The following is a 10,446-nucleotide window of genomic DNA, read 5'->3' on the forward strand; positions in this document are numbered from 1 at the left end:
CGCCCGCCACGCCGCCCCCGCGAGCAGCCAGGAGGCGCGGCTCCCGCCGCCGCCACCGCTTCAGTCATGGCTCCTCGCCCCGGCCCCTAAACCTCTGTCTGCGGAGGCCGCGGCGCCGGGTCCTGGCTACTCTCGGGGCGAGCGGCCTGCGGCACTGCGGCAGGCGGACGCCAGGACCTAGCACCGGCTGACGTGAGGCCAACCTGAAACACTGACGCCGTCACATTCCCTAAGCGCTGGGGCTGGCAGAGCCGCGCGCCGGCTAGGAGGGCTAGCGCGGTGGAGCGAGAGGACGTGAGCTAGGAACTTGTTTGCACTATGAAGTTAACTGTTAATGCAACCTGGGCCACATTATTTCTGAGGAAAACGTGTGCCAGATCGGGTGGGAAACTCCCTAACCAGTGAAGCGGTTTCTGCTGCTCTTTTGTCGTAGCAACTAGCTTCGGTACACTGCAGCACGGCTGGGCACTAGCCCCAGTGCCGCGCTCCGCAGCCGCCAGAGTGTAAAGAAGAAAAAAAAAACCCGCACGTAGCCACTGCGCAAGCGCGGACCAAGGCCCGCGCCGGACCAGCCCGGGAAGGGGTGGCCGGGAGGGAAGAGGGGAAGTAATGGCCCAGGCAGCGCCGGGCCCGCTGGGAACTGTAGTTTTCATTGTGTAGCACGAGGCTTGTTTTGGGTGTCACGCCTTGGCGGATGTGCCAAAACTCAAATGGCATTACACAATGAGTATTTATGCTTCCTGCTGCCACCAAAAGGAAGTTCACTGCTATGGTAAAAGTTTAACAAAGAAATCATAAAGTAAACCCAATCTCACAACCTAATGCAAACTTTCCACTCTTGCCAGAGTTGGTTTAAACTGGTAGCACCTTCACTTATGACCACTTTGTTAGCAGAGCACTTTACTCCAGCTCATCAAAAGACCCTAATATAATGGAGGTTTCTCTACATTTAAAAATCTCAGGACTGTAATACAAAGTGCCACATTTACATGCATTACATCATCCTTTTAAAAAAACTACCCCAAAAGTAGTCCTTTGATCTATTAAAAAGTAATTGTGCGACTTGTGAAAACATTAAAAAGACTCAGGGAGACTATGATAGGGGAGAGAATTCCAACAACTAAATCATCAAACTCAGCAGATGGTAAGTGTATGCTCTATATCAAAAAGGCACATCAGAAATACACACTGCTTTATAGTGGCTTACCAGGCCCAATATCCAGTGGTACATGCCACTTCTGCTAGTTAAAAACACCCTCACCGTCATTACAGAGCAGTTTCAGACTGGCCACAAATTATACTAACTCAACCTGGACCTATACCATCTGCACCCGTATTTCAGGAAGCTTCCATGCATACTCTTATATCACAATCCTATGGTCATGGTTCTCAAATATCAAGCAGGCAACCATAAAAATCACAGTATCAAATTATAAACAAACTACTAGGTATGTATGTAGGTATGTATGTATACATACAGAGGAGTCCTGATGACAGAGTAGATAGTGCAAACTAGCAAGGAGCTCCTTGGGAGAAAGATGAGGCTTACTGTTCCCATTAAGATTCACAGACTCAGAAACCCTCTAGGTCCTATCTTTACAGGCTCCCTATGCATCAAAATCAAATAGATGGCAGTGAGTTTTCTGAAGAGATACGTACACATGGAGCCCCAGTGGTGCTGTCAGTTAAGCCTTGGACTACCAGCCACCAGGTCCATGGTGCAAACCCACCAGCTTCTTTGCAAGAAAGATGAGGGTACCTGTTCATACAAACATGTACAGCCACTGTAAAAATACTTTTTCATGGTCACTATGAGTTGGAACCAACTTGATGGCAGTGAGTTTAGATATGCATGTTACATATGCATGTATTTGAGTGTGTGTATAACAAGGTGGTATCACCCCCCCCCCCAGTCCCCCCCTCCCCCCTGCAAGGCAAAGCTTTTGTAGTACACATTTTCCCCACTCATTTTAAGTGTGCCTAGTAGCACTGCCTGGGAAGGTTCACTCTGGTCAAAGTGAATTTTTTTCATAAAAGCAGTTTTATTCAAACCTTGTTTTGTTTTGTTTTTGGTGGATGATTTAAGAGAACAGTGTGCAGCTATCAATTTTGTTTCCTGCTCTGGAAAATTTCCACAGAAACTGTGCTGATCTTAAATACAACTTACAAGGGCAAAGCTATGGGAAAAACTCAAGTGTATGGGTGTTTTTATCATTTCAAAAAAGGTGAAATGTCAATTGAGACAAACCTCATTATGGACATCCATCAAATTCCCATACAGATGAAAATGTCAAAATGTTGACTTGTAGTGCATTTGGAGTTTGTTCCACCAGGTCAGGTTTGTTAATCAAGCTTTCTATTTAGAAGTTCTGAAAAGATTGTGTAACAGTGTGCAATAAAAAAGGCCTGGTTTGTGGCAGATGGGACTGGTCTTGCCACCATGACAATGCACCTGCTCACTCAGTGTGCCAGTTTTGGCCAAAAAACAGTATGCCTCTCTTGCCCCACTCACCTTACTCACCTGACCTCACTTTGTGTGACTTCTTTTTGTTTCCTCAAATGCAGAGGGACATTTGACTACGTAGAAGAAGTGAAGAAAAAAAGAACGGAGGTGCTGTCAGCCATCAAAACACATGAATTTGAAAAATGTTTCCAAGAATGTGTAATGGAGAATAGTTTGAAGGTGATAAAGCTGTTTTGTAAAAAAATTTAAATACATAGCTTTGAAAAAAATCTTTTTTTAGGGGGTACCCCCCTCAAATATATAAACTCACTGCCAATTAATCAATGCCGACACACAGCAACCCTTTGGATGTATACACATACAAAAAAAGATCCTGGGGATAATTTTGTTACTTAAAAAACAAAGCAAAAAATAGTAAGTGCACAATATTATAACAGAGGGTGTTAAAAGGACAGCTCCAACACCAACAGATGGCGAACTAGAGCCCTAATCTGTGGATTCTGACATCTAAATTAGCAGCACAATGAGAAACACCAAATAAGGTAAAGACCTTATATTATGTTCCAAGATACACACCACAACTCATACAAACTAAACTGCTCGATTAATTAGGCCCTCTCAATAATCAAGATCATGAAATACATTTCATAATGAATTACAGGAAGGTGGAAAATGCTCATTTTAGAACCATACATTTGGAGAAAAAAATAAATCCAACCTTCCTTTTCCCTCACTCCTTAGCCCAAGAGCAGGAGTTCAGTGTTTATGGAATTTAACTCAGTCAACCTGTTTTACATTATTTTCTCAAATTTGATGTCTTTCTGCTTAGACACCAATTTTTACAACAAAAGGCATTCAAAAGTGCACTGCTACAGATATAAAAATCTTAAGGTGAGAAATGCATTTTCTTAAACTAGCCCTTCAATAAAATGGATATCAAGGCTGCTAAACATACCCAAATACTTTCCAAGTCACTCTTGGAATGGTCATCTTTGCAGACTCTCTATCCACTCTATCCTAGCTAGTTAGTCCCAACTCATTCCCTTTGCCAATGAATGAGAGGTTGGATGTGGTACCCAATCTCAGCCAATGAGTCAAGAGTGGAAGTCCCCCAGAAAAGCTTCCATCAGCCATAAGAAAAATTGACAGAATAAACAGTCTCTCTCTTCAGACAGTGTTCAATGTAGGAATGTCTCAAATTGCTACAGTCACTATGTAGCAGCCTGAGGATGCCACCATCAAAGGTGGCAGAATGGTTAGTGGCAGGAGGAAATCTTGGTACCTGGTGACAGCATGAAGCCACTCACATCCGTTCTGGGATATCTGCCAACTTCTGGACTTCCCATACACAAGAACAATGTAACATTAAATGTATGTTACACCACCCTGCCTTTATCACTTACTTCACTTAACAATAATGTATCGAACTGACACTATATTACAATTTAGGACTATTTTAAATGCTGGAGGCAATGCCTCTGAGGTTAATTCCATATACCAGTCCTACTTCAAGAAGCCAGGGCCCTGAACTACAGTTATTCTAATTTCAGAGCTATTACTCTCATCTATGATGTACAACAAACAACCCCAGAGGATTTTCCAACTTCCCCACCATAGACCTCTGACAAGCCAGAATGTCTCAGGCCCTCTATTTCATCACAAATTGATTGTCTCGTGCAGTTTGTCCAAACTAATCTCAGAAAGACAAAGAATTATTTTATGTTGTTATTTTACACTTAAAATATGTGTGTGTATTTTTTTTTTTTTTTAACTGAGAACAAAGTCCAGAAGCCCAGGCTATTTAGTCTCAAACAGGGCCAGGAGTTAAATACTGATAGTTAATCTAGAATCCCTGAGAGCTGGTCCAGACCCGGGTACACAAGAGATATACTGTATATCAAGTACTTGCTGAAGTAGTGGTTACACATTGGGCTGTGATCCGCATGGCCATCAGTTTGAAACCACCAGTAGTTTCAAATGAGAAGACTGAGTTTTCAACTCCCGTAAACAGTTACAGTTTTCGAAACCCACAGGAGGATCACTGTGGGAGAAACCCACAGCACTGACTCGATGGCAGTGAGTGGTTTTGAGAAGGCTCCAGCAGCAGCCATCCTGACTCCATCAATTTGGGGCAAATTTATATTTGCCTCAGTTTCTACTCTGTAAGTGGGGCTAACTCACCTCATAAGTTTACCTGTCACTTGTTATTAACAAGAGAAGCTGCTTTCCATAATTCTATCATTGAGAAGTTAAAATACAAGTTAAACAAAAGATCAAGCAGCTCATTCTTAATCCAAACTTTATATCTCTATCTACCTAAACCAAAACTAAAACCAAACCCATTGCCATCAAGCCGGTTCAGTCTCACAATGACCCAACAGTATAGCGTAGAAGTCCCTCCTAAATCTTTCACAGAAGCAGAATGCTATACCTTTCACCTGCAAAGAGGCTGCTGCTGATGGGTTCAGGCCCGACCTTTCAGTTAGCAGCCCCATGCTTAAGACTGCATCACCACAGCTTCCCCCTCTATGTACAGACTCCAGGCAAGGAATGTTTCCCTTCACACTCAAGATAATACAATACAAAAATATATTTAATTTTCTAAAAACATGATTCTAGTTTTCAGAACATTACAAAAAAAGAAGAATGCACTCATTTGACAAACTTAGTGAGCATCTACTAAATTCAAGATGCTATTCCAGATATTCCAAAAATAAATACATTAACTTACTTAAAAGCTATTAAAATTATGTCATAGAAAAAAATCTTTAAACTGAAATTGATGCCTACTCTCAATGTTACTATTTAACTAACTAATATTAAAGAGAAAGAATGAAGTGAACCAAAATTAAGTGCTTGAAATAAAAGAATTTTCGACATCGAAGGAACATGAAAGGCCTAGTTCAACTTCAACATTCCTTAGTGGGCAGTGAGGCCACGGGAGATCATTGAGAAGGCGGTCTATAGTCTCCAAGCTAAAGAACACAGGCTGGAGCCAGGGTCTCAAGTGCCAGCTCTCCCTCTCCTCACCGCCTGCCAGTCATGTCCTCCCAACAGAGGCATGCAACTCACTCGATGAATGAAATGCGCAAACGTGATGGATAAAAGTGCAAATAAATACTAGCTCTTTCAGTTTGAAAAATAGTAAGATTTGGCCAATTACAAGTAAAAGAAATACAATAGGGAGGGAGGGGAAAAAATGAGGAGCTGATACCAAGGGCTGGTAGAAAGCAAATGTTTTGAGGACGATGGCAACAAATGTACAAAAGTACTTCACACAATGGATGTGTGTATGGGTTGTGATAAGAGTTGTACGAGCCCCCAATAAAATGATTAAAAAATAAATAAAAGAGATACAATAGAACCTGCAAAAGCTGGAACCTGTGAAAGGTGGAAAGCCATCAGAAGAAGAAATTCAGAAAAATGGTGGGATAAGGCTGTACCCAGCATATCAAAAGCAGAAAACAAAGGCAGACCTCCTTAAATTCCAGCTTACAAATTTCCCTGTAATTCTCACTCTGATTACCATAACTATAAAGATCAAAAACCAGGATTTTTTTTTTCAGTGAATGGAGACCTCAATTTATTCTAAATATCATGTATTCTTGATCCAGTAGCAACAAATTTTCAGTTAAGATTAAACAAGATAAGGAACTTGAAAAGGGAAGGGATTTGAAGGAAAAAGAAAAAAATAAAGGAACAAGTTTTGTAAATTGTGAAGTATTTTAAGAATGCATGGTATGCCTTGTTGCAATCTCACCTAAAACCATGATCATTTTCTTCGTCATACTAGAGAGAGGTACAGACGACAGAATTTGCATAAAGATAGTATCATACCAACTCACCAGAGAAGTGAATTCCGTAATAACTTATGGAGAAGAAAAATCCCTAGGCAGTCTGGTAACTTACCTGTGAGCAATGAGGACAATAACTAATGTCATGGGTTAATTCTGAAGTGCTCTTCAGTCTAGAAAGAATCTGTTGGGGCTATACCTGAAAGCAGCACTAAAACTCAATGAGACATAGCTGTATTGTTTGAAGACCAAGACAGGTTCTCTGGGGCCATCAGCTATCCTTTGAATCTAACATCCAGGACTGATGGATTTCTCCTGCAGTCCCAGATCTGAAGGGAGGTATACAAACAGTGACTTCTAGTACATGCAGTTCAAACAGCACTTTACATAGCTATTTTCATAAACTTACTCAAGGAGCCAAACAATTTTTTTTAATCTTCAGTGCAGCATTATTTTATTTAGGTGAATTTTAATTAATTCTAATACTCCGAACTTCAATCCAGAATATTTTTAAATTCTCAAATACCTAGATTGTGGGATTAACCAAAAAAGAACATAGTTCATTAAGCAAATATAAAAGGGATATAATATACTGATTTTCCAGATGAGGTAATGTCCCAGGAGACCATCTGCACAGGACCTTTTAAACCAGATAGATTTAAATGTCAGAAATTGCCCACAGTTTACCAAGAAGTCACCTGGCTTCTTATCTAAATGAAATGCAAAGATACACATGCAGAAGAACTTCAAGGGAGCTGTGAACAGTCAAACTGTACAGTGAAAGTCTGATAGTCAAGGGGAAAAAATGTTCAAAGAAAAAAGGGGCCAACAGGTACATAACGGAAAAGGTAATTTAAAAAGAATAGTAAGTCAGTTGCTGAGTCCAAAGCTATGATACAACTTCAACAGTCCTGCTCTGCTGGCTTAGGGAATCTTGGGATTTAGGAAGCACATATGCCTTTGTTCCAATGAAAGGGCACATTCTTCTTGGAAAGAAGTTTAATTTTTAATCGACTATTCCTGGAGTCTAGAACTGGGCCCTACCTATGAACACTCAAGAACAATCTAGCTATGAACAAGGAAATAACTGAAGCTGCTGGTTAAACAGGAAAGATCTTAATAAGTGCCAACTTATTAAAAGACTGTTGTAAAGCCAGAGATGTTTTTGTTCAAATAAGTACAAATATATTTCAGGGCAAAATGCGCAAGTCTCAAAATTATTTCAAGATAGAGAGTTTTCAGATAAGTACTGTATCTATAAAAGTTGCTCCAGATAACTCCAAACCCTAGGTGTACTGTACAAGACAAGGTAGAAACAAACTGGTTTTAATCATTAATAGAGAAATACACATAGCCCCCCACCAAAAAAAAAACCCATAGTCCCTGTATGTAGATAATGGAAAACACGTAACGTATAAATTGTTACAGGACAATATTATAAAACAGACCATAAGCTACTGAGAACATGACTGGAATTCAGGAAATGCTAAAGTCCCTGTCTTATCTCTGTCACTCATTTACTAAGAAATCATAAATAATTTTCTTCATGGCAGTCTTTCCTCATTTCTGAATTAAGCTGACAAAAATAATCAAATTTATTCTATAATTTCAACCATCTTTCAAATTATTTCCTACAATCAAATTTAGACTCAAACATGTCTATCTTTGGCCAAATGAAAAAAACTCAACTTGTAGAACTAAAAATAAATTTTAAAAACTAAATGAAACTGTATCTTCTGTGCTTCAAAGAGGAGGAAGGGATTTTTATATGCAGAGGAGGAAAAACCTCACATTCCAGAATACCTCTGTTTACCCTGCAGGTAATCTTTAAGCCAAGGCACTCAAATACTAATACTTATTATAACACGACTTTGGAAATACTCAGATTCCTGGTTTTAAAGATTTTCTTTTCAAGATGATGCTAAGAACGCTTCGAAACTCATTCCACGAGGACGGTAATCACCCTGACACTAAAACCAAAGGCACAAGAAAGAACACGAGGGAACAATACAGTAGGTGAACAGACATGGAAAGTCTAGGGCAAAAGGAATTAACAACATATGTAAAAAATCATAAACCATGACCAAGTGGCTGAGTCCAGGAACTCAAAATGGTTTAACTTCCAAAACCCAATTAACGAAATAAGCATTATTAATAAAAGATAAAAGCCACATGAATATCTCAATCCATAGCGAAAAAACCTTGACAAATTCCAACACCCTGTTATCATGAAATCATTCATCAAATTAGAAATAGAAAGCTACACCTGCAACCTGATTAAAAGTATCTAACAAAGGCTCCACAGCAAACATCAAACTTAATGAAGAAAGTCTGCATGTGTTTTCCCCAAGATCAGGAATAAAGCAAGGACATCCTGTTCTCACCACCTCCAGTCTGGACAACTGGGCAAGAAACAGACAAACATTTATATAAGACAGGAAGAGTTAAAGTTCGCTCTCTGCAAATGACATGATCTTATGTTTGGAAAAAGAATTCCTAAGGAATCCACAATGAGTTAATCAAGGTTTGTTTTGTTTTCTTAAATCTACTGTATTTCTATACACTTACAATGAAAAATCCAAAAATGAAATTAAGAAAAGCAATTCCATTTACAATAGCACCAATATAAATAAGTAAATAAAATACTTAGAAATAAATTTAGAAACACTTAAAAACAAATTTGCTCTGTATAATTTCACCAAAAATAAATAATAAAAAATCATACTCCAAAAACTACAAAAGTTGACAAAAGAAATTAAGATACCCTATCAATTGGAAAAGCATCCCGCGTTCATGGATCAGAATACTCTATTATTGCTAACATTTTACGATGACTATACTCTCCAAATTGATCTAAAGATTCAACACAGTCCCAGAATAATCAAAACAATATAGAAAAAAAGAGAACAAAATTGGAGGAGTCACATAACCTGATTTTCAAGCTATAGGTAGTCGAGAGGTAAGGTAATGGCAATAAGGATAGACATATACAGATCAATGAAATAGATTATAAGTCCAGAAATAAACAGTCAATTAATTTTTGCCAATGGTGCCAAAACCAATCAGAGAAAGAAAAGAAATGTTTTCAACAAATTACATTGGGATAACTGGATATTTATAAGCAATAGAATGAATTTGAACCCTATCACCTACCATATATTAAAAATGACCCAAAATGGATCACAGACTTAAATGTACGAGCTAAAACTATAAAACACCTAGAAAAAAACAGGAGCAAATCTTATTACCTTGGGTTGGGCCCAGGGTAAATAAGATTACCATGGTCTAGATATGGCACCAAAAGCACAAGTGACAAAAGAAAAAACAGATAAACTAGACTGTCACAACTTAAAAATGTGTGCAGTAAGGACACCATCAAGGGAGGAAAAAGGAAGAGAGGAAAAACATAGCCCACAGAATGGGAAAAAAATATGTGCAAATCATGTATCTGTAAAGAGATTTGTGTTCAGAATATACCAAGAACACTTACAACTCAACAATAAAACAAATGCTCTAATATTAAAATGAATAAAAGGTTTGAATGGACAGTTTCAATGAAGACACAAAAAAGCCAGTAAACACAGGAAAAGACATTCATATCATGAGTCATCAGGCAAATTGAAGCCACAGTGTTCACACATACTGGGGTGACTATAACAAAGAGAAAAATAGTGACTGTGTAGAGAAATTACAACCCTCATACACTGCTGGTGGTAAACAGTCTGTCAGTTCTTGACAAAGTTCAATAGTGTTACCATATGACCTAGCAATTGTACTCCTGAGACTTGAAAACACATATCCATGCAAAATTTGTACACATTTGTTCATAGCAGTGTTAGTCAAAACAGCCAAACGATAGAAACCACCCTAATGTCAATCAATTAATGACCATCTAAATAAAGGCATGTACATATGTAAATATGTTTATTTATATATGAGGATGGGGAAATAGATCTATGTGCATATATTTATAGGTTTAGTACTAAGGTAGCATATGGACATTGGACCTCCACTCAAGAACTCCCTCCATGCCAGAACACTTTGTTCTATTAAACTGGCATTCTATGATGCTCGCCTTCCCAACACAATCGTTGAAGACAAAGCGGGTGCATAAGCAAATGTGGTGAATAAAGCTGATGGTGCCCAGCTAGCAAAAGATATAGCATCTGGGGTCTTAAAGGGTTGAAG

At 38.9% G+C, this 10,446-nt stretch overlaps 1 protein-coding gene across 3 annotated transcripts in view; it reads right to left on the reverse strand.

Moving 5' to 3' along the window:
- Positions 1-10,446, reverse strand: part of KANSL1 (KAT8 regulatory NSL complex subunit 1) — a 188,546-nt gene that overhangs the window by 157,559 nt on the left and 20,541 nt on the right. The window lies entirely within an intron of this gene.

Source organism: Echinops telfairi, unplaced genomic scaffold (genome assembly GCF_000313985.2).
Source record: "Echinops telfairi isolate 266 unplaced genomic scaffold, ASM31398v2 ScPeMD7_7458;HRSCAF=8496, whole genome shotgun sequence".
In the NCBI taxonomy this organism is placed as follows: domain Eukaryota; kingdom Metazoa; phylum Chordata; class Mammalia; order Afrosoricida; family Tenrecidae; genus Echinops; species Echinops telfairi.